Raw genomic sequence first — 25,015 nt, 5'->3', positions numbered from 1 at the left:
GAGGGTAAAATAAAGGCTAATTTTAGTTCACAGCGTGAGTGACTCTAACATGTGACATCTGCTCGATCGGAAATGCCAGCCCTGCATATTTGAGCCGACGTCCACTCCTCCTTCCTTTGTTTGGACTGGCGTTTTGCCTTTGAACTTCATATTGTTTCTGTGACCGTGCTTTATCGAAAATAAAATTGCAAGCTTGCTGGACATTCTACACATGGAAAACTGTCTCTTATGAATGCTCTCATTTGTGTGCACTAAAAGACAAATAGAGATTGTAAACAAGCAAGCATCCCTATATTAAATATATATCAGTCAGTGGGTTTCCAGGAGGCATTTCCGGCCCCATAATGTCTCCCATGTTACATGTTGTCTTGAGAAACTTATCTGTGACAGTCTGACATTTCTATTTACTTATTAATTGCCATCATGTTTCTTGTTGGACCCAAAGTAAGAACCCTTGTTTGTGCTCTAGAATCCAGATAACAGAATCAGCCCACCGCCTCCTATCTAAGGGGTTGCAGGGTGACTATCTAAGAGTAATCTGCACAGATGCATTCATAGTCACTGCTGCTGTGGGACGTTCTGAGTCTCACCTGTGTAGAACCCTAGTGGTAACTATTTGGCCTGTTCCTTTTTTGTTCATATTAAGGTTGTTTTACATTCTCTATCCTCATAATGTGCTTTACCTTGCTTTTATCTGTTCGTTCGTGATGTATGCCTTTGCTTGCTCCTTTCTATCAGTACACTACTTCCATAGGCAGATATTCCTTGACCTTGAGGGATGCTCGACCCGGAGACCTTGACGCCTGCATGATATCTACATATGCATTTAGGAGCTCTTGAACCTGCTCCAGATGCAAGAATGCCTCACAAACTACTTATGAATTACAAATGAAGGCTCCAGATGCTGAGGAGATGGGGTGGCGGACGACACATAGAGGCTTAAACTCACTCATAGGGCTCAGTGAAGGGAGGCTCATAGTGACCTTTTATAAACATATGCCCTTTCTGAGAATACAGTTTAATTGCTATGAAGAAATAGGGGAAATCTCTCCTTTTTAAACTTCATGGAGCTTAATGTCAGGGCTAGATTGGCCAGCCATGCGCTCTAGAATTCACTTGATGGGTATCGACTAGCGGGTTTTTCATGGTTTGATGGTCGACCATCATATAGATCTAAAAACTTCCATTAGTGTAGCAGAATCTTCTTTCCAGTGCCCACGCTTGGTATAAGTACACTTCTTCTTGCTCTCCTGACTCAAGGAATCGTCTTCTAACACGGATCTTATTCATTCAGTCCTAAAAAAAAATGTAATCTGTATGTTATGTTATGTTATGTTATGTTATGTTATGTTATGTTATGTTATGTTATTAAACATATGCACAGGTTCTTTTTTTATCTGTTGATACCACAGCAGAATGCCCCATCTCATTGAACAAAAACTGAAATGTGAGCTCACTGACAGGCATCGGTTAGTACAAACCAGCTATCCCTGCAGCCATGTGTGCAGCATCTGGTGGCAAGTCAGTCATGAATGGAAGGTCCATGATGTTCCAGTTACATACACTCCTGGCCAAGAGTGGCCTCTGGTGATCTTCAGACACTTTCTAAGTAGGAAGATGAGAAAAAGAGGGTTGCGGAGGAGTCATAGCTGTTGGATACCAGCATGTGGCAATGGTCCGTGCATTGAAACGAGGCATAGCATACAAGGAGGTTTTGATATTTGGATTATTGTACATCTATTGTGCTGCACATACCTGGACAGCGTTGATTCAGGCATGGTATAGGGTGGATTCTGACATGACTGTCAGTGTGCAGTATAAACCAGGATAACGGAGATGCTGGTATTATAATAATACAATGCTGCTTTACATCCCAATGCAATTCTTCATTCCCGTGAGGATGGTGTCCATTTTTGAGAAATATGGTGTGATCATGGTGCTTTACAAACCAAGTCAATATGGTTTCTGAAATGGCAATACTTCCTTGCATACCACAATCTGGTTTTTGGCATGTCAGTTGGGTTTTATATACTGGTCAAAGTGCAGTTTTAATATTCCAATAGTGCAGAAAGTGGTGTCCTGGCCATACCAGTACCCAAATGTATAACCCTAAAATCTGAAGCCTGAACCTTTAAATTAAGCAGCTTGCAACAGTCCCAGGCCCCTTAACAAAAGCCCTGGTTCCCTATGCATCCCCGGAAACAGGACTGGCCCATTTTGTAGTCTCCCTAGAGACAGCGTTAGTTTTATGTTGCAGAAATCCTTGTAACATTACTTTATGATATACTTGAAGTGGGCTTTGGTCTGTCCTTCTTCATGACGCGACAGCTTTCTTTCTATTTCAATCCCCTGCTTATGATTTGATGGATCTCCTCCGCTTCCATGATTTTGCCTTGCACCAGAAGCCTCTCGGTTTCGCACTCATTTTTAATTGGTGAAATGTATTTTCCCACTGATGAAGTCTGGGATTTTTTTTCTCACTGTTTTCTTTAATATTGAGTATGCCATTTTGCACTCTATTGGGATATAAATCATGCTGATTTCTACCGTCTCTATCTCTCTCTTCGTGTTTTAAGTGAGTACTGGGGCCTCCTATTTCCCTTGCTCTCCTGTCTCCCTACCCACCAGTCAACCTGTGTTACTCCTCTCTCACCTAAACGGCCACTGTATTCCTCTCCCGCCTTTAAACATTGCACACTGCTACAGCTCAGTGTCCCTTTCTTTCTCCCTTCCCATGCATCTCTCTCTGCCCACCATCCATGCTCTAGCCGGCTTTAGGAAAGTCAAGTACAGGCGCCAGCCATCATGAAATGGTATTTTTTGTACTTCCGAGACAGCTGTACTGTTGCATCTAGATGCAATGTATCAACCGTCATGGAAGTATAGAAATGGGCCACTATTATTATTTTTTTAAAACAGCAATAAAATGAGGTCCGAAATTGTAGCACAATTTTCACCCACTTACATTTATTCATCTCTAGCGCCGTGTTTTCCAATGTGCCACTATTTTAAATCCAGTACTTGTATAGCGTACGAATCACACCCCACACCCGAAGCGGTCTCTCGGCACTGGGGGCTGTTGGGAAGATTGAGCGAGCTAGTGCCCAGAGTCGCATGGTGCTGGGTAGACCCCTGCCACCGGAGCCAGGGATCGAATCGTGATCCCCAGCATCCAGTGTCAGTCGCCCTGGCCACGCACCACACCTCTCCCCATTTTATATTGTCTCATGATAATTTTCACAATGCATCTAGATGAAACGTCACAGCCATTTTAGAAATATAGTTTCACTACTTCCATAATAGCACACTGCCATATTTAGTATTAACAAATCTAATGCTTTGATGGAAATTTAGATGGTTCAGGAAAGCTGACATAATTTAAAAATGATGTTATTTTATTGGAGTAGTAATCCATAACATTTTTATCAGTGGGTCGCAATGTTTCAAAGAGGCACTGCTATTCTTGTGCCATGAATTTTTGCATTTAGTTTTTTTCTTATCTGGCATATCATTTCTTTAAAGACTTACATAATGTTCTGCTTTGGTAAATAGTATTGCTAGACATTCTAGCAGACCCGGTAGTATATTTCATTAGTGAACCTGGTGTTTTTTTCACCAATGTGCTTAAAAAATGGTGCTGAGCATAACTTTGCTAAAATTTGATTTAGAGGTAAAGGTCAGCCAAACATCTGGGTAGAGGGTGAGGCTAACTCACTATGCACTCTCATATTGCTACATAAGTTGGTTCAGAAATGTTTGCCATGACTGATGTTTCCAAGTATGACTTTAACCAATAAACCAGGTGTGGCCGGTCCATTGGTGCTGAGGAGCCACACCCCTCCACCTTTTGCCCCTCAGGAAAGTGTCCTCAGGTTGAACAAAGGTCAGCCTGACAGACACTGTTTACTTTCAGTTCAGGCAGCCAGGAGCCAGACATGCACACAATGTGCAGGCTCCTGGCTGCCTGAGCTGAACTTTGCTGGGCTGAGGAAGTCACAGCACCTGTGGGAATGAAGTCCCCAACTTAGCAAAGGTCCGTGATACCTTTCCTTCAGTAATGAGGGGTAGCGTCACTGATTGACTCGCACCTGGGCGCTTCAGTTTTAAGCCCTGAACCGCACAGAGTCAAGTGTCAATCAGTGACACTTCATCACAGAGTGGGTTGGGGTCAGCAGTCTCACTGACCAACATCCCAGTTTGTGATGATGTTGGGACTGCTGACTTCCCTCATTGGCTGTCCTAAGCCTTGCGGAACATCCGAGGCAGAGCTGGCTGCAGGTAAGTGTTTGTTTTGTTTTCTTTCAAATTAATGTTTGGTGCGTGCATGCGTGTATGTATGAATGTTTGTTAAAGAGTGTTGTGAATGGATGTGTTTGCGCGTGTGTGAATGCACAGCTGTGAGTGTTATGTGTATGTGTGTGTGTGTGTGTCCCATCCGCCCCCTCCCTCCAAAACTTACCACCGCCACTGCAATAAGCAAAAGTGTGAAAACCCATGAAAATGCGCCTCTTATAAGGATGTGAACAGTAGAATCTAGATGTAAAATTTCGATAACGGAACTGAACAACTAGCCTGATACATCCTTCACAGGTCTAACTAAATTGATATTATTAACTTGGTTTTAAAAGGGTTTACAAACTAAGTAGCCAGGCTTTGCTATAACAGGAGAAAGAAAGACCATACAAAGACAGCATTCAAAGCAGTTAATGAACTCCTAATGAAACAAATTATGACAAAGTCCCCAGTCCTGTACACAAAACATCTTAAATCAGGGTGCTGACTACTTAGTCAGATGTACCCAGTGACCCCGAATCTCACCACATACATCAGCTTCCTTTCCTCAATCAACCCATCCATTAAAGCTCAACTCAGCTTCTCAGGAAATACCAGGAAACTATCATCTGTGGCAATGTGGTTTAAAATAGCTGCCTGGAAGGCGATGTATTTGCACAATATAAAAAAACAATGAATTAGTATCTTCATATAACACAATAAACTGTGTCCCTGGTTTCTTTAGAGAGCACAATAACAAAAAGACTGATTCTATTGCTATATTCTCTGCAATCAGAGCTAGCCTCAGAGATGAATGTCATTGTTCAAGGATTGCCTGTTATAGAAATTTACATTTCATTTAATCTGTTGTTGTATGTATTCTTTGTTTCAGCTACACAGGGTCAGTGTTGAAATTGGGCTGCTCTCAAACAGCTTAAATGCTGTCTGCATTCTCCCTTTTCTTTTATTACAAACCATAAAAAATACAAGGATAAATTAGTTCTGTAGTGTGGTAAGAGACCATGTGCTCTAGGACCCTTGTGGTTCTGGGTGAACTCAACAGGAACTACGTAACTTCATGTAAGGTGTTAAGGTGTGGTTGATAATGGTTATGATGTAATCAGAGAGCACTGTGTGATCATATGCTGAGGAATAAAGATGTCTATTACAGAGCTCCATGTATGACGTATTTATTTGCATGTAACCGGCTGGGGAGGACGCTACATCTGGTGATGAGTAGGTAATACGTGTCCTGAAGAAAAAAGACTGCTCTCTCTGAAATTCTGAAATAGTACAACAAACTGTATGTGCCATGTGCACCACAATGGATGAAAAGCAGGTTAAAGTTGGCAGAAAAACTAAATGGAGTCAAAGTCCTGGTGCAGCCCGGAAATGGCTGTTGAAGACGTTGAAGGACCTACACAGGACCACATTTAAAAAGCCTGCCAGAATCTGCTGGTATGGCTGAAAGAAGAGATATTGTTCCATGCCATGATCCAGAGCAAACATCGATACAGAGAGAAATGCTAAAGGCAGCCACAACCAGGTACGATGCAAAGAGCTAAAGGCACAGACAACCATGTGCGAGAAACAAAGCCATTGCTTGCCATCGAGAAAGAAGATGGTACCTTGCGACCTCAGATTGGGCGTGATGACCCAACTGCAAGCACATCGCCAGTGCTTGCAGAAGTGACAGGTATGGGTGAACAGTGACAGTCGTCTGACTAGCATATGCTCTCAATGGCAGTTGAAAAGAGCATGAAGCACAATGCAGCCATGTTCCTGAAGCCAACACGTTCATTCAACAAAGCAAAGAAGCAGAGTATTGGTGCCAGGTGGACTGCATAGATCGAGATGTTTTTTGATATAATAGATGCCCTGGAAGATGTAAATGATCAGAAAACATTAAATACTGAAAGAGCATTTGACTGCAACGGAGTAAAAGACGTGCTGAATAAAATCTAGCAGACTGATGCAGTATTACATCATCAACTCAAAGAAGCATTAGCAACCAAGTTCAATCCGATGCTGAATGTCAACAATATAAGATATATTTTCAATCAAGCGAGACAGGAAGGTGGCGAAATTTTTGTGGATTGTTGTGGATGAGTTTGTTGAGAGACTCAACATGCTTATCAATTCAATTCAAAATATCTTTATTTCGGTAAAACTTTACCATAAAAGACGTTTGTAATATACATTCTTATCAAATACTGCAAGTTTAAAGATTTTAATGACAAAGAAGTCTTAGGCCTCAGAGTAATAGATGGCTGTCTTTCAGACCAAATCTGGAAATGCATGTTGAGATAGATGCTTAATTTGAAGAAAGTATTAATGAATGCAAGGACCAAATGAAAAAGCAGATCAGCAAGCTGCTGATATGGAAGCTGGACAGCGAAAATTGAATGTTATGTTATGTTATGTACCATCTCTTCTATAGCGCACGGCTACCCCAAAGGGTGTCCCGGCGCTTTGGCAAAGAGGCCTGAAACATGAATCAGCGTTGGTCATGAAAAGCAAGCACAAGTACAAGGTAAATGAACAGAAGTCAACATCTCCAAAGAAGAAAAAGTTGTGTTTTAGATGTGGGTTTTTGTTTCCTATGAAGGTAAATATCCATCCATAGGACAGGCGCGCATAAGTTGCGGGGAAGAAAACCACTTCATAACAGTTAAGCAGGCAAAAGAGAAACCATCTACGTCACAGCGATAAATGAAGAGGGACGACAGAAGGTTCAAGAAGCATTTGAACCACCCCCACAAGGCCTATAAGCAGCATCAGTTAAGACAAGTAGAAACCAGACAAAGTGGATTGTAATCAAGTTCTTCCTACAAAGGCTCTTCAACATCATTCTCAAGCACCAGTGATGAAGATGGATGTGCAATGATATTGACCGAAGAACAACATGGACATGTAGGTTTGGCTGATTTCAGAGAAAAAAAAGGCAAAACAAACCAAGAAACAAAATAACAGAATTAATTTGGACACATCCCCAAGATTACAGTAAAGGCCAACAGTTGCCCCATGACCTTTCTCATGGGCAATGCTGCATCAATTAACATCATACCAGTTAAAACATTTAACAGCCTGTCTCCTGTCCCATGCCTCAACCAGTCAAACACAAAGGTTTATGAGTGGGCTGCCACCAAAGCGTTGCAGAGGAAAGAGTCTTTCATAGCCACCATGCGACATAAAACAACGTCAGTGCAAGTGCCAATTTATGTTCTTCAAGGAACTTCATGTGCTGTATGCCTACTCAGTTTGGCCGCTGTTGCAGACATGGGACTGATAGCCCTTAACTATATCTCCATACTCAATCTGAAATTGGGAGCCAGTTCCCATTGTTTTTTTTTTCTTTATCCTCATTTGCGTGCATAGCTCCAATCTATTCAACCAGGAATATGCCACAGAGCTAAGAAAACCGGCTGTGCTTCTGTACCGTCTCAGCGTTAGCTGGGAGGGAGATCTTAGTTGGAGGGGGAAGAAGCCAAATCCCAGCAGCACATTCACACAAGCCTGGAAGTTCTTGCTTAGGGCTGTTCATTAGAAGATAGTGCTCGTGACACCGTAGCCCCATTTGTTCCATGACTCTACGCCATTAAAAACAATGGTTGGCAATGCTCGCATTAATCATAGGACCCTGGGGAAAAAAATAAATAAATAAATAAAACCCAGGCTCAATGCGACCGTGCCAACATTGTCCAAAAAGCTCTACTACTTGGACTTCCACCTCTAGCTAGATCAAGTTTGGAAATCTGGAGGACAGAGGTTCGCCATTCGTGAATAGAAGGAGGCTGGGCATCCTTCCAATTTCTACAGATCCCTCTCTGCGAGCTGCCAAAATGGAGTAGAATACGAGGTTAGAAGCTGCATTACGTACTTTGTTCTTCAGGCCAAAAATAACGAGGGCAAGATCTATGGAAATGCGAATGCCCAATGCTAAAGATAGATCATTTCCTATAGAATCCCAGTATGTTGTTAATTCTGGACATTCGTAGAACATGTGGATATCAGATGCGGCAACAAGTCGGCATCTTGGGCACGAGACCGGACCTGTCGAAGAGAATTTTGACAGTCTCAACGGGGAGTAGTAAGCCCTGTGAATTGTGAAGAGATGGTTCCGACGTAGCCAAGCTGGCTTAACCCGGTCCCACAGTGCCACACAGGAAGCTGACCAAAGCTCCTCCAGATCTATTTCTGGCAATACGTTGGCCCATAATGTTGCAGGGAGGCAAAATTTGCCATCTATTTCCTCCATGATCTTCTTATACCAAAGAGATATTTCCTTTTTTACAGGGGGACTATCTAGCAGACACGTAACTAATTCGCTAGTGGCACCTATAGGTAGACTGCTACTCCGGGATGTCTGTGTATTGTATGCCTGGGACCAACTTGAGATTTGTATAAATTTGAATCTGGACAAACTTGGCCCAACCTTATTTGTTAAGTAGTCCCAAGGGAGTAGTGTTCCATCCATAAACAGATCACCCCAGGTATTGATGCCGGCCGCTCTTAATGGTTGGGTTAATGTGTCTTCTGCCCAAACAGGGGGAGATGGTAGGTCCCATATTGGAGCTCTCTCTAAATAATAACCCAGTTTAATTGCCTGCCTCATTCTGTACCATGTGGAAGCTATCCCCTTTAAAGTCTTTAGTTTTATTTTATTTTTTAATTTTGGGTCTCCAAATTTAAACAAAAAGCTACCCTATCCGACTCCCTCACAGTTCAACAACATAGAGAACATATGGCCTACCCCTGTTGCTGCTGGTATTTTTAGCAACATGCGTGCGTGCGAATGCTGAAAAGCCCACGCATAAATCTGAAGATCCGGTCCCGCTAACCCTCCCTTCTCTCTGCGGCGTCTTATTTTCTTCCAGGAAATTCTTGGACTTTTACTATTCCAAATGAAAGTTGAAATCGCGCTTTGCAGTTTAGAAATTAATTTGGGATCAAAAAAAGTGGGATTGAATTAAATAAAAAGGAAATCTTAGGCAGAATACACATTTTTACCAAATTAACCTTACCTAGGATGGTGAGTGGAAGATGTGACCAATCTCTCATATTTTTACGACACTGTGCTGCTATTATAGAAAAGTTTGAGGAAGCGATCAGGTCGATGTCTTTAACTATATTTACCCCCAAGTATCGTAATTGAGGTCTAGCTGTCTCATTAAAAGTAGTTAAGTCGGTGTTCCAAGTCATTGACTCTGTTTTAGAAGCGTTAACTTCGTATCCAGAAACTGTGCCAAATTTAAGAGCTAGGTCTATCACCTCTGGATATGCAGCATTGATATCTGACGTGAAAATCATTATATCGTCAGCATAAAGTGCCACCTTTTTTTCCCAATCACCAAAAATAAAGGGTTTAATAAGTGCGCTATCTCTTAATGTTTGTGCAAAGGGTTCTATATACAAATTGAAGAGGAGGGGAGACAAGGGGCAACCCTGTCGGGTTCCTCTGGTTACATTAAACGACGCTGTAAGGCCCCCATTAATCAGAATTTAGGCTGAAGGGCTACGATATAACAAATCTATTGCCCTGCGAAATCTATCTCCAACGTTAAACTTTTTCAAGGCCTCCGACAGGTATAACCAATTTACCCTGTCGAAGGCCTTGGTAGCATCCAACGTCAGAATAGATAAGGGGAGAACCTCTTTTATGGCCACATCAATAGATCCTATTAGTTCGTAAGTGAGCTCATATAATTGTCTCCCTCTTATGAATCCTTTTTGATTGGAGTGAAGTATATCAGGGGCTACCTGGCCAAGCCGTTTGGCTAATATGGTAGCAAAAACTTTATAATCAGCATTCAAGATTGAAATAGGCCGATATGAGCCACAATCAGAAGGGGGCTTCCCTGGCTTTAAGATAAGCGTTATTGAGGCGTTATCCCATGAGGCAGGCGGTACTACTCCTTCCCTCAATATTTGATTAAACAGAACCGTTAAGATTGGAGATATCTCTGAAATCAAATGTTTTTAAACCTCACTCGGTAAACCGTCGGTTCCTGCCGCCTTGCCCCGTTTGGATCCCCTTATAGCCTGCTCTACTTCGGCAACACTTATTTCCTCTTCCAAAAGCTTGCTCTGCTCGGGTGACAGAGAAGGAAGGGAGATGCCCTCTAACCAGTTGCCAACATCGTTAGTATTGATATTGAGATCTTCCTGATAAATTGACTGGAAGAATGTTTTAAAGGTCTCTCTAATTTCTGCGTCACTAGTGAGGGTGCCCTTATCTGATGTAATTGAGGCGATATTATTACGAACCCGGTCTGATTTAATTTTCCAGGCCAGCAGCCTACCTGCACCCTCCCCATACTGGAAATGAGAGAGTTTGCTTGCCTCCCATTTCTGCAAGACTCACTTCTCTACTATCGAGGATAAGTTATTTTTAAGCTCATTTAGCTCTGCAAGTTTCAGGGTCAAGTTATGACTATCTAAAGCTCTGTCAGTATCTATACAGGAATGAATGACAGACATACTATTCTCAATAGAAGATATTTTTCTTCCCTGTACTGCCTTCTTCTGTGAGCTACCCTGTTCTTGACTGTTCCTCTTAGTGTACACTTAAAGGCATCCCATACTATACCAGCAGGGGCTGTATCCGTATTAAAAGTAAAAAATTCGCGAGTCTCAGACTGGAGGAATTCTATATCCTCTGTTGATGTAAGAAATGACCTGTCAAAGGACCAAAGTTTAGAGGAAGAAGACTTAGTGCCCCACTCCATTTCCAGCTTCATCGCTGAGTGATCAGATAAATGAGATGGAATATAGTCTACTGAGATAATAGAATCAACCAAAGATCTACTTATTAGGATGAAGTCTATTCTTGAGCTATGTCTATATTTGAGATTTCTGAAAGAGAAACTCTGTCTTTGGCCCTCTCTCAGCCTCCAAATATCGACATATCCATATTGTTTCATTAAACCCAGTAGACAATTTCTAGATTTGGAGGGAACTTGTTGCCTGCTATTTGTAGATTTGGCCAGTAAAGGGTTGATAGTGATATTAAAATCGCCAGTTAAGATCACCGGCTCAGGAAAACTCAAGAGGTGTTGGAATAAGGATTCTAATGCAGAAGGGTCATCACAGTTTGGCCCATAATAACCAGCCAATGTTATAGACGCCCCACCTATCTCTACAGCTGTGATGGCCCATCTCCCTCCCTGATCTACTTTTAGTTGAAATTTTTTTAGATTTAAATTCGAAGATTTTTTAAATAAAATTGTAACCCCCCGCGTGTTTAGTGATTGAGATGTTGAGATAGAGGAATGTATCCACCTATTTCTCTTCACTAACTCAAATATCTCGCTTTCAGTTAAATGCGTCTCCTGGAGTATAATGATCTTGGCGTCCACGTCTCGAAGGTACTGCATGATTTTGTTAGCCCGTGGTCTGGTGCGGAGACCATTAACATTCCTGGACAAAATCCTAGGCCTACTCATGTTTCTTGGAGTAGGAACTATATATCAAGCATACCTGCCTATAGATTCTCATGCCTATTCTTATCTGCCAACAATAAAAAAGAACAATTGAAAGAAAATAACTACAAAGTGTGATGATTGGAGCTTTATCGATAATGGATGTTTTTCCTTTTTTGCTACCACCCCTCACCCCCCGTGATCCCCCTCCCATGGGAAACCCCTGAACTCACTACCCGGAAAATTCCGGAAGTAAGTGCTCCTAGCTCTTCCCCGTCCCCACCTCATGTGTCTCTCTATTTAGTATAATGTGATAGCTCGCCTTATATATGTAGTGAGCGTAGATTAAGTGGTACTAATCTTTATTTTCCTTTTTATTCCCTTTTATTTTTCCATCATATCCCTTCATCTTCATACCTATTTTTTTTTTCTTTTTTTTTTCCAACATTTTATCTGAAAGAGACTTCTGGTAGAGAGAGTTTTTATCAATTAATAAGTAGCGTTTTTTTTTTTAATTTGTGTATATTTATATATATATATTTTTTCCTCTGACCCACAGCTAGCATCCTTTATTACTCCTTCCTGCTACCTAAAGACATTAGAAGTTCGTCAGCTGCCTGTACGTAAGTTGCTGCGCTTGGCATTGTTTTCCAAAACCTCCATTCTTTCTGAGATGGCCAGATCTTCCCTCTTTAACTTTAGTATGTCTTCCTGAGTGCCTTCAGCCCACATGGATATTTGACCCACAGTTTCTTCCAGGGCTTGTGTTCTTATCGTCAAATTACCAATCTTTTCATCAAGTGTTTCCCAAAAATTCCTTATGTCCCTTTGGTTTGACGCTGACTCTGCAAAGCCTTCCTTAATCTCGGCCGATAGTGACGCAAACATCTGTTGCAACGAGGCAATTGAAATAGGTACTAGAGTAGAGACTAGAACTCCCTCTTCTCTCTGACAGGGTAGAAGATTATCCAAAAGATTAGGGGGTGGATCTGCAGCGGAAAGAGGCTCGGAAATTTCTCTAGCTTCAAGGGCTTCTGAGGTTAAGTTGTTAGGAGGGTCTTCACGTCTACTCATCAGGGATGAGGGAACCCCAATAGAGTCTCCTAGCTCGGACTGATGGCTGTGTGCACCTTCGCTCTCTCCCAAGCAGTGGTGTACTGCTGTTTGCAATGCGAAGTCAGAATCAAGTTCTTCCTGTAGTTCTTCCTGTAGTGCAATGGCTTCTATAGGATTGGTAGGGTTAATATGAGCCGAGACTGAGGCTGAGGCTGAGGCTGAGGCTGAGGCAAGGTCTTGCTCACATGACACCATAGCCCTGGAACCCGAGTTGTTGTCCTTAGGGGTGCTGTCTCTCTGTAGGTGATCTTGTCCTATTTCCAAAACTTGTGGAATGACCTTGAAATAGGATCGCAGAGAAGGGGTGATTTTGGTGATTGGGTCTGCGAGGGGCTTAATCTTATTTCGCTTTCTTCCTCTCTTTGCTTTGACTTCTGTCGAGCGGTATGAAGACGTTCTTAAAGTTTTTAGATTGGAAAATTTAGCAGTGCTTAGAATGTTATCAGCTTCCTCTGTTAGCTCCCTAACCAGCCCCCCCTCTGAGTTTAGTAGCCCCCCTTTGTCCTTCCATTTACGAGAGACGCCAGCCCTCTCCGAGCCCCTCACTATGCTTTTACTTTGGGGATTCTTGTTAACCTTAATGGTCTTATCAGTCTTATCAGCTGCTGTATCACACATACATTCGGGAGGTAAACTTGCCTCATTCAGTTCACACCCCCCTTTTATCTTACATTTGTTTTCTTCACAAACTACAATCCCTGCTTCCACCTCCTCGTGTGTAATACTTGCGTGGGACCCGGTACAGGTATCAGCCGTGGAGAAACACTGTGAAGTGTTGGAGGCTGGGGCGTCTTTACGGCTCTGTTTGACGAATCTTGTTAGTGAGCTGCCTCGAAGGCTCCGCACCCGCCTGTTCCTGCGCAGCTCCAGGGCGGCCTGCCTCCAACGAAGTAGCCCAGGTGGGTGCTGCTCTCCCGCCGCAGCCAAAGGGCGTTGACCGCTGCCGTAGCTGAGAACGCCGATCTCAGAGCTCCTCTCACCGGACCCGCGGTGCACGCCTCCTTCACTGAAGCACATCGGGGCGTGTGCTGTCCGTTAGCGAAATAATTACCGGAAAACGCTGATTTGGCCAGAAAATACTTCTCTTTAAACCGCCATCCTTAAACTGCTTGCAACAAATCCAATGTTTTACTTAGCGAGCCGATTGACTTGCAAAATCAGAGGTAGGAGCGGAGTGGAGCACCGCAGCAGTCAGCCGACTGCCGCCATGTTTCCCCTACGCTGCAAGTCCAGAGCCCATTGTTGTTCCATTGCCTGGGAAGGCTTAAGAAAATGAAAGCGCAACTTCACATTAACAAGGACATTTTCCCTGTGGCCCAGCAGCTCAGCAGAGTCACTATTCACTTGAAAGAAGCCGATGATAAAGAGCTAGAAATGCTATTGAAGCATGACATCATTGAGCGTTACGCCGGTCCTATGCCCTGGGTCTTGCCTATTGTGGTGGTACAAAAAAGGAAGGTGGAGGTGCGATGCGCATCTGTTTTGATATGCGCCATGCCAACAGAGCAAGTGAGCGAGGAAGACAACCTGGTCCACACTTAGTTGACATGATCATGTGGCCGAATGGAGCCAAAGTCTTCTCCTTGACCTGAACAAAGTAGACAATCAACTCGAGCTGGAATAGAACAGTACATACATTACAACTTTTTAAACTCATGTTGGTTTGTTCAGATACAAAAGGATGAGTTTTGGAGGGTCGTCAGCTGCAGAAAAAATTCAACCTGGTACACTTGCTTTTAACTACAGTGTTGGCATACTGGTGCTTGGGACAATGCAAAAGGAGCATGACAGGTCTCTTACACAAGTGTGCCAGCTACTTGCGGATGCAGGGCTCACTCAGAAGCAAAGTGTGAATTTCACATGCCAAACTTAAGTTCTTTGGTTGAATGACTCCTGCCCCATATAAGTACAAGCATTGTCAGCTACTTGCTCTCCACAAGATGGCACCATGCTGCGATTCTTCTTAAGCATGGCCAGTTATTGCTCAAGGTACATTAGTGACTTTGCTACAGTGAGTGTCCCATTGAGAGACTTGACAAAACAAAATGTCCCTTTCCAGTGGTCTGCTGAAGGTGATCAAAGCTTTCAAGAAAATAAAACATACAATTGAGAATGCTACTGAGATGGCCTATTTGACCCCAAGTGACATACGGAGATCACAGTCGATGTGAGCCCGGTGGGGCTGGGGGCAATTCTTGCTCAACATAATGGCCATCCGAATGCTCAGAGACACATTGTGGCCTATGCCAGTCAGAGTCTGCCTTACACAGAACATGCCTATTCTCAGCTGAAGAAGGAGAGTCTGGCTGTAGTGTGGGCCTAAAAACATTTTCATGTGTTTCTAGATGAAAAATAATTCACTGTTGTTACAGAGCACCAAACATTGCTTGCTATTTTTGAAAACACGAAAGCCAAGATGCCCCCTCAAATTGAGAGTTGAGGGTTGTGATTGAAAGAGTACAACTATGCAATTGTACACAAGCCAGGTAAAGATCAGAACCCTGCTATTTATGGTTCACAAGTACCGCTACATCATCACAGTTCAACGTCCAAAACAGCTGAGGTGTACATCAACTTCATTGTGAAGGCCAGCACGGCAGCAGCCCTATCCATTGAACATGCGTATACTCAAAGACATAATTTCAACTCAGTCATGGAAGAATACTCAACTTTTTACTGAAATATAAAAAAATTAACAGAATGAACTATCCATTACCAAGGAAGGTGTTGTATTGAGAGGCTCAAGAATTGCCCTACCTGAGAGCCTAAAATAGAAAGTAATTGAACTCGTCCATGAAAGACATCGTGGCATTGTAGCCACCAAAAGAATCCTCAAAGAATCCTCAATGACTGAGTGTGGTTCCAGCACCAAGACGAGCGAGTTGAGAGGGAACTAAAAGAGTGCCGTCTTTGCAACTGCCTTTCCCCCAAAGTGGTACAACATCAATGTACTTTCTCCCTGCACATGCCTGGGAAAAGGTTGCAGTTAATTTCTTTTGGCCCTTAGGAAGTGGACATCATCTTATGGTAGTCATTGATGAGTATACACATTTTCCTCTGGTAGTAGAGTTATTGTCAACAACCCATAATTATGTCATCTAGGGCCAGATGTAGGTAGGCCGTTACCGATCGGTAACGGCCGAAAATACCGATTTTGGGCCCTTACCGATCGGTATACAGCCATTGAGATGTAGGGCAAAGAAAAAAGTCAAAATCGGAGCGAAAACCGATTCGGAATGAGTACCGAATGGAAAAGAATCCGATACGTACATACCGAAAATCGGATATGTAACGAATCGGTAACACACCGAATCGGATGCAAACACCGAATCGGTCCATGTACCGAATCGGTAGTGACACCGAATCGGAAAATAACTGAATCGGTCCATGTACCGAATCGGTAGTGACACCGATTCGGAAATTATCCGAATCGGTCCATGTACCGAATCGGTACTGACACCGAATCGGAAATTATCCGAATCGGTCCATGTACCAAATCGGTAGACACACCGATTCGGAATAAAGCCGATTCGGTCCATGTACCGAATCGGTAGATACACCGATTCGGACATGAGCCGAATCGGAGAACCTACCGATTCGTTTGAATCACCGATCGGGAAATTCCCCGATTCGGACAGATGGGGAGATGTAGGGAGGCACAGAAACACCGATTTCGGCTCAAAATCGGTAGAATTCACTCGGTATTTACCATGGATTACAATCAGGTGGTAACCAACTCCAACCCATAAAAACAGCCCCAAAATGCATTGCAACTTGCAGGATGGCAGCTTTTTATGTCATTGCGAGGCGGCTACGGCTACAGCAGGAAGGACAGAGGGAATGGCAAAGAAATGAACAGGTCTACAGACAGAGGATAACCCTGTTCATGCTCACAGAGGCAGAGATCCTACAGAGATACAGGCTGGACTCTGACACCATTCTTGAGCTCATCAGGGACCTCAAACCATTGTTGGACCACCACACCCCAAGGGCACACGCCATCCCAGCACACGTCCAGGTGCTATGCAGCCTACACCTGCTTGCGTCTGGCAGCTATCAAAGTGGAGTTGTAGCGGCAGGAGGGGTGACCCAGAGCAGCCTGTCAAGGTTCTTCCACACATTCCTTGACGCCATGATACACAGGATGGACCAATACATCTCTTTCCCTGCAACCCACGCAGAACTGCTACAAACTAAAGCTGACTTCTACCAGATGGCACAATTTCCCCAAATCATTGGCTGCATAGATGGCACGCACATTCCGATTTGCCCACCAGCGGACACAGAATACATATACCGCAATCGGAAGTCTACGCACACCATCAACGTGCAGGTGATCTGCAATGCGAAGTGCACCATCACAGACCTGGTAGCAAAATTCCCAGGGAGTACCCACGACTCCTATATTTTCCAACAGAGCGGCATCTATGCACGGCTGATGGCTGGCGAATTTGGTGAAGGATACCTCCTAGGTGAGACACATCATCAGACCCCCATAACACAAAGTAGCTAGGTGTAATACATGTATGCATGTGTGTAATGTTACCCCTTTCCCTTCCAGGCGACAGTGCATATGCCCTCCGCTCATTCATACTCACCCCCTACCTCAACCCCTCCACACCCAGCCAAAGGAGGTATAACCGGGCCCACAAAAGCACAAGGAATGTCGTCGAACGGACCTTTGGCATCTGGAAAAGTAGATTCAGATGCCTGCACAAGAGTGGAGGTGCAAGGCAGTATACCCCCATCACCTGCTGCAAGCTCATAGCTGTATGTGCAATGTTACACAACCTTGCGGTGAAGAAGGGCACTGAGGTGGAGTTGTCTGACTACGAGGACCATGACGACGACGAAGCTGTGCCACTAACACAGCCAGCTGGGGTGTCTACGCCAAGTGATGGCAGATACAGACGTGAGGAGATTACAGAAAACTATTTCTGAGTGAGTACAGATGCACAGACAGGTAAATGGTTGTGGTGAAAAGCAAATTTTAATACTGTTGCAACACAGTTACTGCACTGATGTGCAACAAAAAAAAGGTGTAATAGCTAAGAAAACAAAAGTCTAAAGTCCAGGTTGCCTCACCTGCCCTTGCAAGCCTATTTCTTTGAGCGCTTGGCAGCCCCACTGGGGTGTCCCTCACCCCCTTCAGAATGTCCAGCCGCTTCTGCGGCGCGCCTGGTGCTCCTGCGTGGCTCTGACGCAGCGCTGGCCGGGCTGCTGCGGCTGCTGCTGTCCCCAGCATCCCCCAGGTCCAGGGCAGGATTTGCGGCAGTGTTTGAGATAATCATGGCCTCCATTGCTGTAGTGATGCGGGCCATTCCCCTTGTTATCTCGGCGGTATTTTGGGTGAGACTTGACTCCATGTTGGCACCGCGCTGACAGAGTTGTGCCGTTGCAGCAGCAAGGCGGCTTATGGAGCGGTTTTGCACCCGGGCATCCCGCCTGCGCGACAGCTCATGCTCCTCTAGTCTGCCACATAACTGGGTAATGGCAGTGGTTAGCCTGCCTAGACCTGCTGCTACCTCCTTGTTGGTATCTACAAAGGCCTTGAAACCTTTCACCATTTCCCCCATCTGCAGGTTGTGCTGCAGGAGCTGGCGTTGGCAGGCCATGATGGACTTCGCCTGCTGCCTTTGGATTTTCACCATATTCCCTTCAAGGCCCAGGAAGACACTGCCCTCCGGTGCTGGCGCTGCAGTGCTGGGAATGGCACGGCGCCGGGTACTGCTGCTGCCGGCCTGCTGAGTGGGCTGGGGTGCCACTGGTGGGGGTGTGGTGCTGGCCGGGGCCTGAGCCCCTGCTCCCAGGACAGGGTTTACTGGAGCCACAGCCATAATCGTGGCAGGAGGTGGTGTAGGTGGATGGAGGTCCCTTGTCGGGGAGTTCTCTGGGGAGAACAGCAAGGGGGGTGTGCTCGGCATTTGTGGGGAGTGAAGTAAATCATAGTCAATTGCCAGGTCTCCCTCAATACCCAGCCCTATGGTGTTTTCCTCCTCCTCCTCGGCAGCCTGACTCGTGCTCGGCCCTGCGACTGCACTGGTAGATGGTGCTGCTGCCTCTGTTGTCAGTGGTTCTCCGCCTGATGGTGCCCCTAGGTACAAAGAAGCATTTGTAAATTGAGTGCCGATGTATTACAGTCAGTACAATTAAAGCATTCCACATGTCCTTGCATCTCCTTTGAATGTGTTCCACTGTTTCCTATCTTGTGATTCTGCACTGCCATATTTTGCTAACTTCTGCTGACTACATGTACCATGATGCTTGTCTCTTGTATGTTGGTTACAGTACTGTGCTGGGGTTTGGCTGTGCATTGTGTCTAATGGCGAGGTGTCTGGTAGGGTGTGTCATGATGCGCATGCTTCTTACCTGTAGCTGTAGCTCTGGCTGAGCTGTCCAGGGTCCCAATTCCAGTCACGCTCTCCCTCTCAATGGTGCTGGAGACCAGTTCCTCCAGCTCTGTGAGGGGTGGCGCAGGGTTCCTGCCCGCACCTGTGAGTCCTGCTTGCCTCTGGATCTCAGCCATCTTTCTTTTGGTCAGGCTGCGGATATCATAGAAGCGCTTCTTCAGCTCATCAAGGGACCCGGGGGTGACACCTACAGCATTGACCTTTTGGGCGATTTCACTCCAGAGCCTCCTCTTGGTGCTGTCCGGCACATTGAGGGACAGCTTTCCGAATAGCTGCCGGTGCACCCTCACCACCTCCTCAACCAACACCTGCAGCTCGATGCTGCTGAACTTTGGCTTCCTCTTCTGGCTGGACTTCTGGCTCTCACTCTGGTTTGCCATCTTGCTCTGAACAGTTCTCTACCTCCTACTCCCACTGCTGCTAACTGTGAGTGTTCAGCTCAGGCTGGCTCTCCAGAAAGTTCTTAATTAGCTGCACCTGCCAGGGTTGCCACTCCCTGTTTGGGTGGGGGAGGGGGGATCCACCTCATTGGCTGAATCGGCTTTTACCGAATCGGCTTTTACCGAATCGGATTTTACCGAATCGGATTTTAACGATTCGGTTTCTTCAATGCATTCCTATGGGCTTTTTGCCCATGGGTGTGTTTTCATGCCTCCGATTCGGTAATTGCCGATTCGGATTTTACCGATTCGGCTATTTCCGATTCGGTGGGAGCCGATTCGGCTATTTCCGATTCGGTGGTAGCCGATTCGGCTATTTCCGATTCGGTGGTAGCCGATTCGGTACTTTCCGATTCGGTCCGTGCCGAATCGGTACGTAGCGATTCACATTACCGATGCCGACCGATTCGGTATTATTTCGCTGTTAGTTTGCTACATCTCGTTTTCCGATTTCAGAATACCGATTCGGCCCGCCTCGGTATTTTGAATTCGGAAAATCCCTATTACCTACATCGGGCCCCTAGAGTCTGTATGACATCTTTGTAGCTTGGGGTATCCCCACCATTCCCAAATCTGACAATGGTCTGCCGTTCAATTGCAAAGAATTCAAGTAGTTTCTCGTCAGACTCAATGTTAAGCATCCAAAGAGTACAACTCTGTGGCCCCAAGCTAATGGTGTTGTGGGATGATTGATGGGTATTTTCTTCTGCACGTTGAATGCAGGGACACTAACCTGCTCCGGCCGGAATTTGATATCCAACTTACAATATCTGGGCTTACCCGTTCCTTGATTATGAAAGTGGGACCTTTTTGCTACAGAAGTCTCTCGATGAGGATTTGTAATGTATATATAATAATACCTGTAGGGTATCTAATGGGTACGCGGTTGTCACTTTATTCACTGCACCACCATATACTAATGTGGAGGGTGTTTTTTCATTACTTATAGTATATTGTTTTATCTTTTATTAACACCCCCTCCTATATATCTCTCTTTCTTTTTTCTTTTACATTCAGGCACAATCTTAACAGCTTGGCTGCTAGGTGTTTTCCCCTCCTGTGCTGAACCTGCTTGAATACTATGGTATCATGACGAGCTCAGCTCGTCATCAGCACAGCATCGAAGGGGTTAATAAGTGGAGTATCAAGCATTATTGAGTATATGCTATAACCATAACAGTCTGAGGGGGGTATATCCCTAGCAATATAAGAATATTACTTGATGAGGTTCTGACTTAAGGGCGTGAGCCCTTAATACATTGATATGGTATCCTTTTTTTCTCCCCTTCTTCCTTCCTGATGTTTGTACGTTCTGCATTATATATATATATATATATTTGTGCATATGCACATGTTTCGTTGTATATGTATATCTGTATCGTTATTTTGGATGGATCACTTTATCCAATCACTAACAAAATGTGTTGACTTGTGTTATGGTTTATAGCAAGTGACGAGTGGGACAAACAGAATCAACACCAATTGATTGTGAGCTGTGGTTATGTAGTGTTAGTGCCATATGGTATTAGAGGATGTGTTCTCTGATCCTTTTAAAAATGTTTGTTAATATTTGTGTGTTACGATGAGTACATTTCCATCTGTTTGTAAGTAATTCTATGTACTTTAAATGTGGCTATATATGTATTGTTTTATGTAGTTTTCAGCCCTGATGAAGTTCCTATTAAAGGACGAAACACGTTGTTTTAACCCAACTAAGAATAAAGACTTTTGAAGAGAACATATTGGTTGTTGTAACTCCATCCCTGGTGCTGCCTCCACACTTTTTCACTTTGACGCTTCTGGATCTCCAGTGGGACCTTCCTGTGGTGGCTCTCGGAGGCTACGGGCACAGGACTCTAAAATATTGTGGACATTGAAATTGAGGTGCCAAACATATAGTCAGCTGCAGTTTCGTTATTTTCCAATTGTTTGGATTGACTGTTTGAGCACTCTTTTACCTTTAACTAAATGTATACATTATGCCGAAATACAATGATGGACGTGAGGAAATTGCACTAAACCTATTTGGAGCAAATAGCTCAAAACATGTAACAAGTGCTGAACCAAAAGCTAGTCTGAACACGTTATTTATAAGACTAGAAAAGTTAAGAAAATAAGAACTAGATGGTGGGATCAGGTAACCCTCAAACAATAAATGGAGAATGGTAAAGTTCCCAATAGTTGTGCATACTTATTTTCCCCACTTTTGAGGACCTCAGTGAAATCTATTGAAGGAGTGGGAGGGAAACTTGAGAGAGCCTCAAAGATAATGATGGAAATCTTACTGAGACATTCTAAGGAAAAAGGAGAAAAGCCACAGGAGGAGATAGAAGTAGTAGAAAGGGAGATTAATAAGATGGATGAAAAAGAACTCATAGAGAAAAATTATGCTATCCTCAATCAAGTTATGGATAATCATCAAGTTTATCTGAAGGACAAGAAATTGAGAAAAATTAAAAGAGATAATCGTGATTATAGGGACAGGCGAATATACACCTTTGCCCAAAAATGTGATAGTCTACAGTGTTCTGATGACAAGAAAAGAAACAGGAATGAAGGGGAGGACAATGATGATAGTCGTTCCAACAGTAGCGTTTCTTTTGCCTCAGTGAGTAGTGTAGCATCTTCAGTCACCACTCAGGAGATTCCTTTAGGGGAAGAGGCCTCCTCTTTCCATAAAGAACTAGAAAAACTGAGAATATCGAACCAACTCCAACAGAAAAGAGAACAACCAAAACTCGGAGGGAAGGTCGGAGGTGGAAGGGGAGGTGCCAAAGGGACGGGAGGGAAGACGGATGCACCAATTAGGTCCAAGAAAACTTAGACGACTTAGAAAATGACTTAACGAACCAGTCTGCCCAAATTGTGGGGGATTACGATTTAAAAACGGTTAATCTCTCCAATAAAGTCCTTGATTTTGAAGAAACAAAACATTTGAGTAAGGGTCTCAATTTCTGTCCCACACAAAGTGGTGATTTTGGTAATGTCGATGTCGACCTTTTTAAATTTAATAGGAATTTGAAACTTAACTATTTCTTTTTCAATAGACTGTTGGTACATGTAAGACCTGCACCCTTTAGGGGTGAAAGCATACATACGATTGCGGATGTACGTAATGTCCAGTGTCTCTTGTCAATAGGTGAGGAGAAATGCTCTGACATTCCTGCCCTACTGAGACAACTCAACATTGTCCAGGGAGCATCAGGAGATAGTGGCCTGCAACCAAAATCCAAATTTGTGCCCACCTATGGATATCACCCTAACATTGATACTTTCCACAAGAGGGTGGAGGAGGGTCTGCGCAGGTTGGAAAGTCCTAATAAATATCAACTAGGCACTAAGATAAACCTAACGCATCGAAAACGACAGGCCTTACACAGACTCAGGGTGGACCCTGAGATTGTTATTCATGAGGCGGACAAAGGCGGCAATGTTGTCGTTATGAATCATCTGGATTATTAAAAGAAAATCAACTACAACTTAGCAATAGCAGTTGCTACAAGGAAATCAAGGAGAATCCCATTCCAGGCGTTGCGAATAAAATCAATGCAATGCTATATGAATGGAAGGATACCTGTCTGATCACAGATGATAAATAAAAATACCTACAGGTGGACTGTCCCTCCTATCCATGTATATATATCTTACCGAAATAACATAAGGGGGGACAGTTTCCTCCAGGAAGACTAATAATATCGGGGGTGGGCTCAACCACCGAAAAATGTCTGAGTATGTGGATCTGAAGTTACAAAAATATGTCCTGGGCCTTCCCTCTTACATCAGAGACAGCAAGGATATCTTAGTTAACTTAAGGATTTCAAATGGTCAGAGGAACTGGTTTTTGTCACGCTTGACGTGGAAAGATTATATGCTTGCATTGATAGGACGTATGGCATTATGGTGGCTTGCTCCTTCTTGGATAGGGAGGATGCAAAACTTTATGCCCATTATGAAATGATTGTTCAGATGATTGATCCTATACTTTTGTACAACTTTTTCCTGTTTGACCATTGCTGGTTCCAGTAGATAAATGGGACCGCAATGGGCTCCAGGTCTGCTCCTTCTTACATCTGCCTCTTTATGCTGTGGTATTAGAGGGAGCATGCCTGGGCCAGATGTGCCTCTCCCTGGACCAAATACATCTTATACTGGGGGAGGTACATTGATGATGTGATATGTCTGTGTTCAGGGTCTATTGAACACTTGGAACAGTACTTTGCCTATTTAAATAGCAATTTGTTCAATGTGAAGTTTACCATGTTCTGCCCAGGTAAAGTATTAACTTTCTAGACATAAGATTCTACATAGAAAGTGGCACTATTCAGAGTACTCTATAACGGAAGGAGACATCATGTAACTCTGTTCTGCATGTGTGAAGTGCGCATGCAAGTTCTGTCATCAAGAACATACCTTTTGGTGAACTAACCCGCGTCAGGAGGAATTGTAGTAACCAAGCTAGTTTCAGTACAAATGTTATGGAGACCAAAACAAGATTCCTCAAAGGTGGATATGATGCTAAAGTCTTGGACAAGGCTGAGGCTAGAATTTGTCAGATTGACAGGGACACTACCTTATGTGACAAACCATCATCAGGTAGATCACAACAGGATGTAATTAAAGCAAGGTGTATTACACAATATACCATGCACAGTGATAAAATCTTTAATGTGTTTCGCAAGAATTGACACCTACTAACTGTTATCCCAGGATTAAAAGAACATGTAGGGGACTCTCCTTTGATCACCTATAGGAGGGACACATTTTTATGGAACCAGCTATGTCCGAGTTATGTAACAACGACTCCCAGAAGTGGTACTTGGCTCCCTACGGCACCGAAATGGTTTTACATCTGTGGTACCTGTAATGTTTGTGCCATGGGAAGGATGTGTTCTCTTATCCTTTTAAAAATGTTTGTCAATATTTGTGTGTTACGAGTATTTTAAATGTGGCTATTTATGTATTGTTTTATGTTGTTTTCAGCCCTGACGAAGTTCCAATTAAAGGAACGAAACGCTTTGGCTGTTGTCCTGTTGTTTTAACCCAACGAAAATAAAGAGTTTTGAATAGAACATATCGGTTGTTGTGACTCCATCCCTGGTGCTGCCTCCACACTTTTTCATTTTGACGCTTCTGAATCTCCAGTGAGACCTAACTGCAGTGGGTCTTGGAGGCTACAGGAACAGGACTCTAAAATATTATGGACATTGAAATTGAGGTGCCAAAAATATAGTCAGCTGCAGTTTCGTTATTTTCTAACCAGAGTGCACCTCAACTACCTCATACAAAGCAGAGGGACTGGACCAGACAAGGCTTACCCCTGTCTAAGAGATGTGGCCGACAAGTGTGCGTGCCTCGC

Source organism: Lissotriton vulgaris, chromosome 1_1, assembly GCF_964263255.1.
Source record: "Lissotriton vulgaris chromosome 1_1, aLisVul1.2, whole genome shotgun sequence".
Lineage (NCBI taxonomy): Eukaryota > Metazoa > Chordata > Amphibia > Caudata > Salamandridae > Lissotriton > Lissotriton vulgaris.
This window is presented reverse-complemented; position numbering follows the sequence as displayed.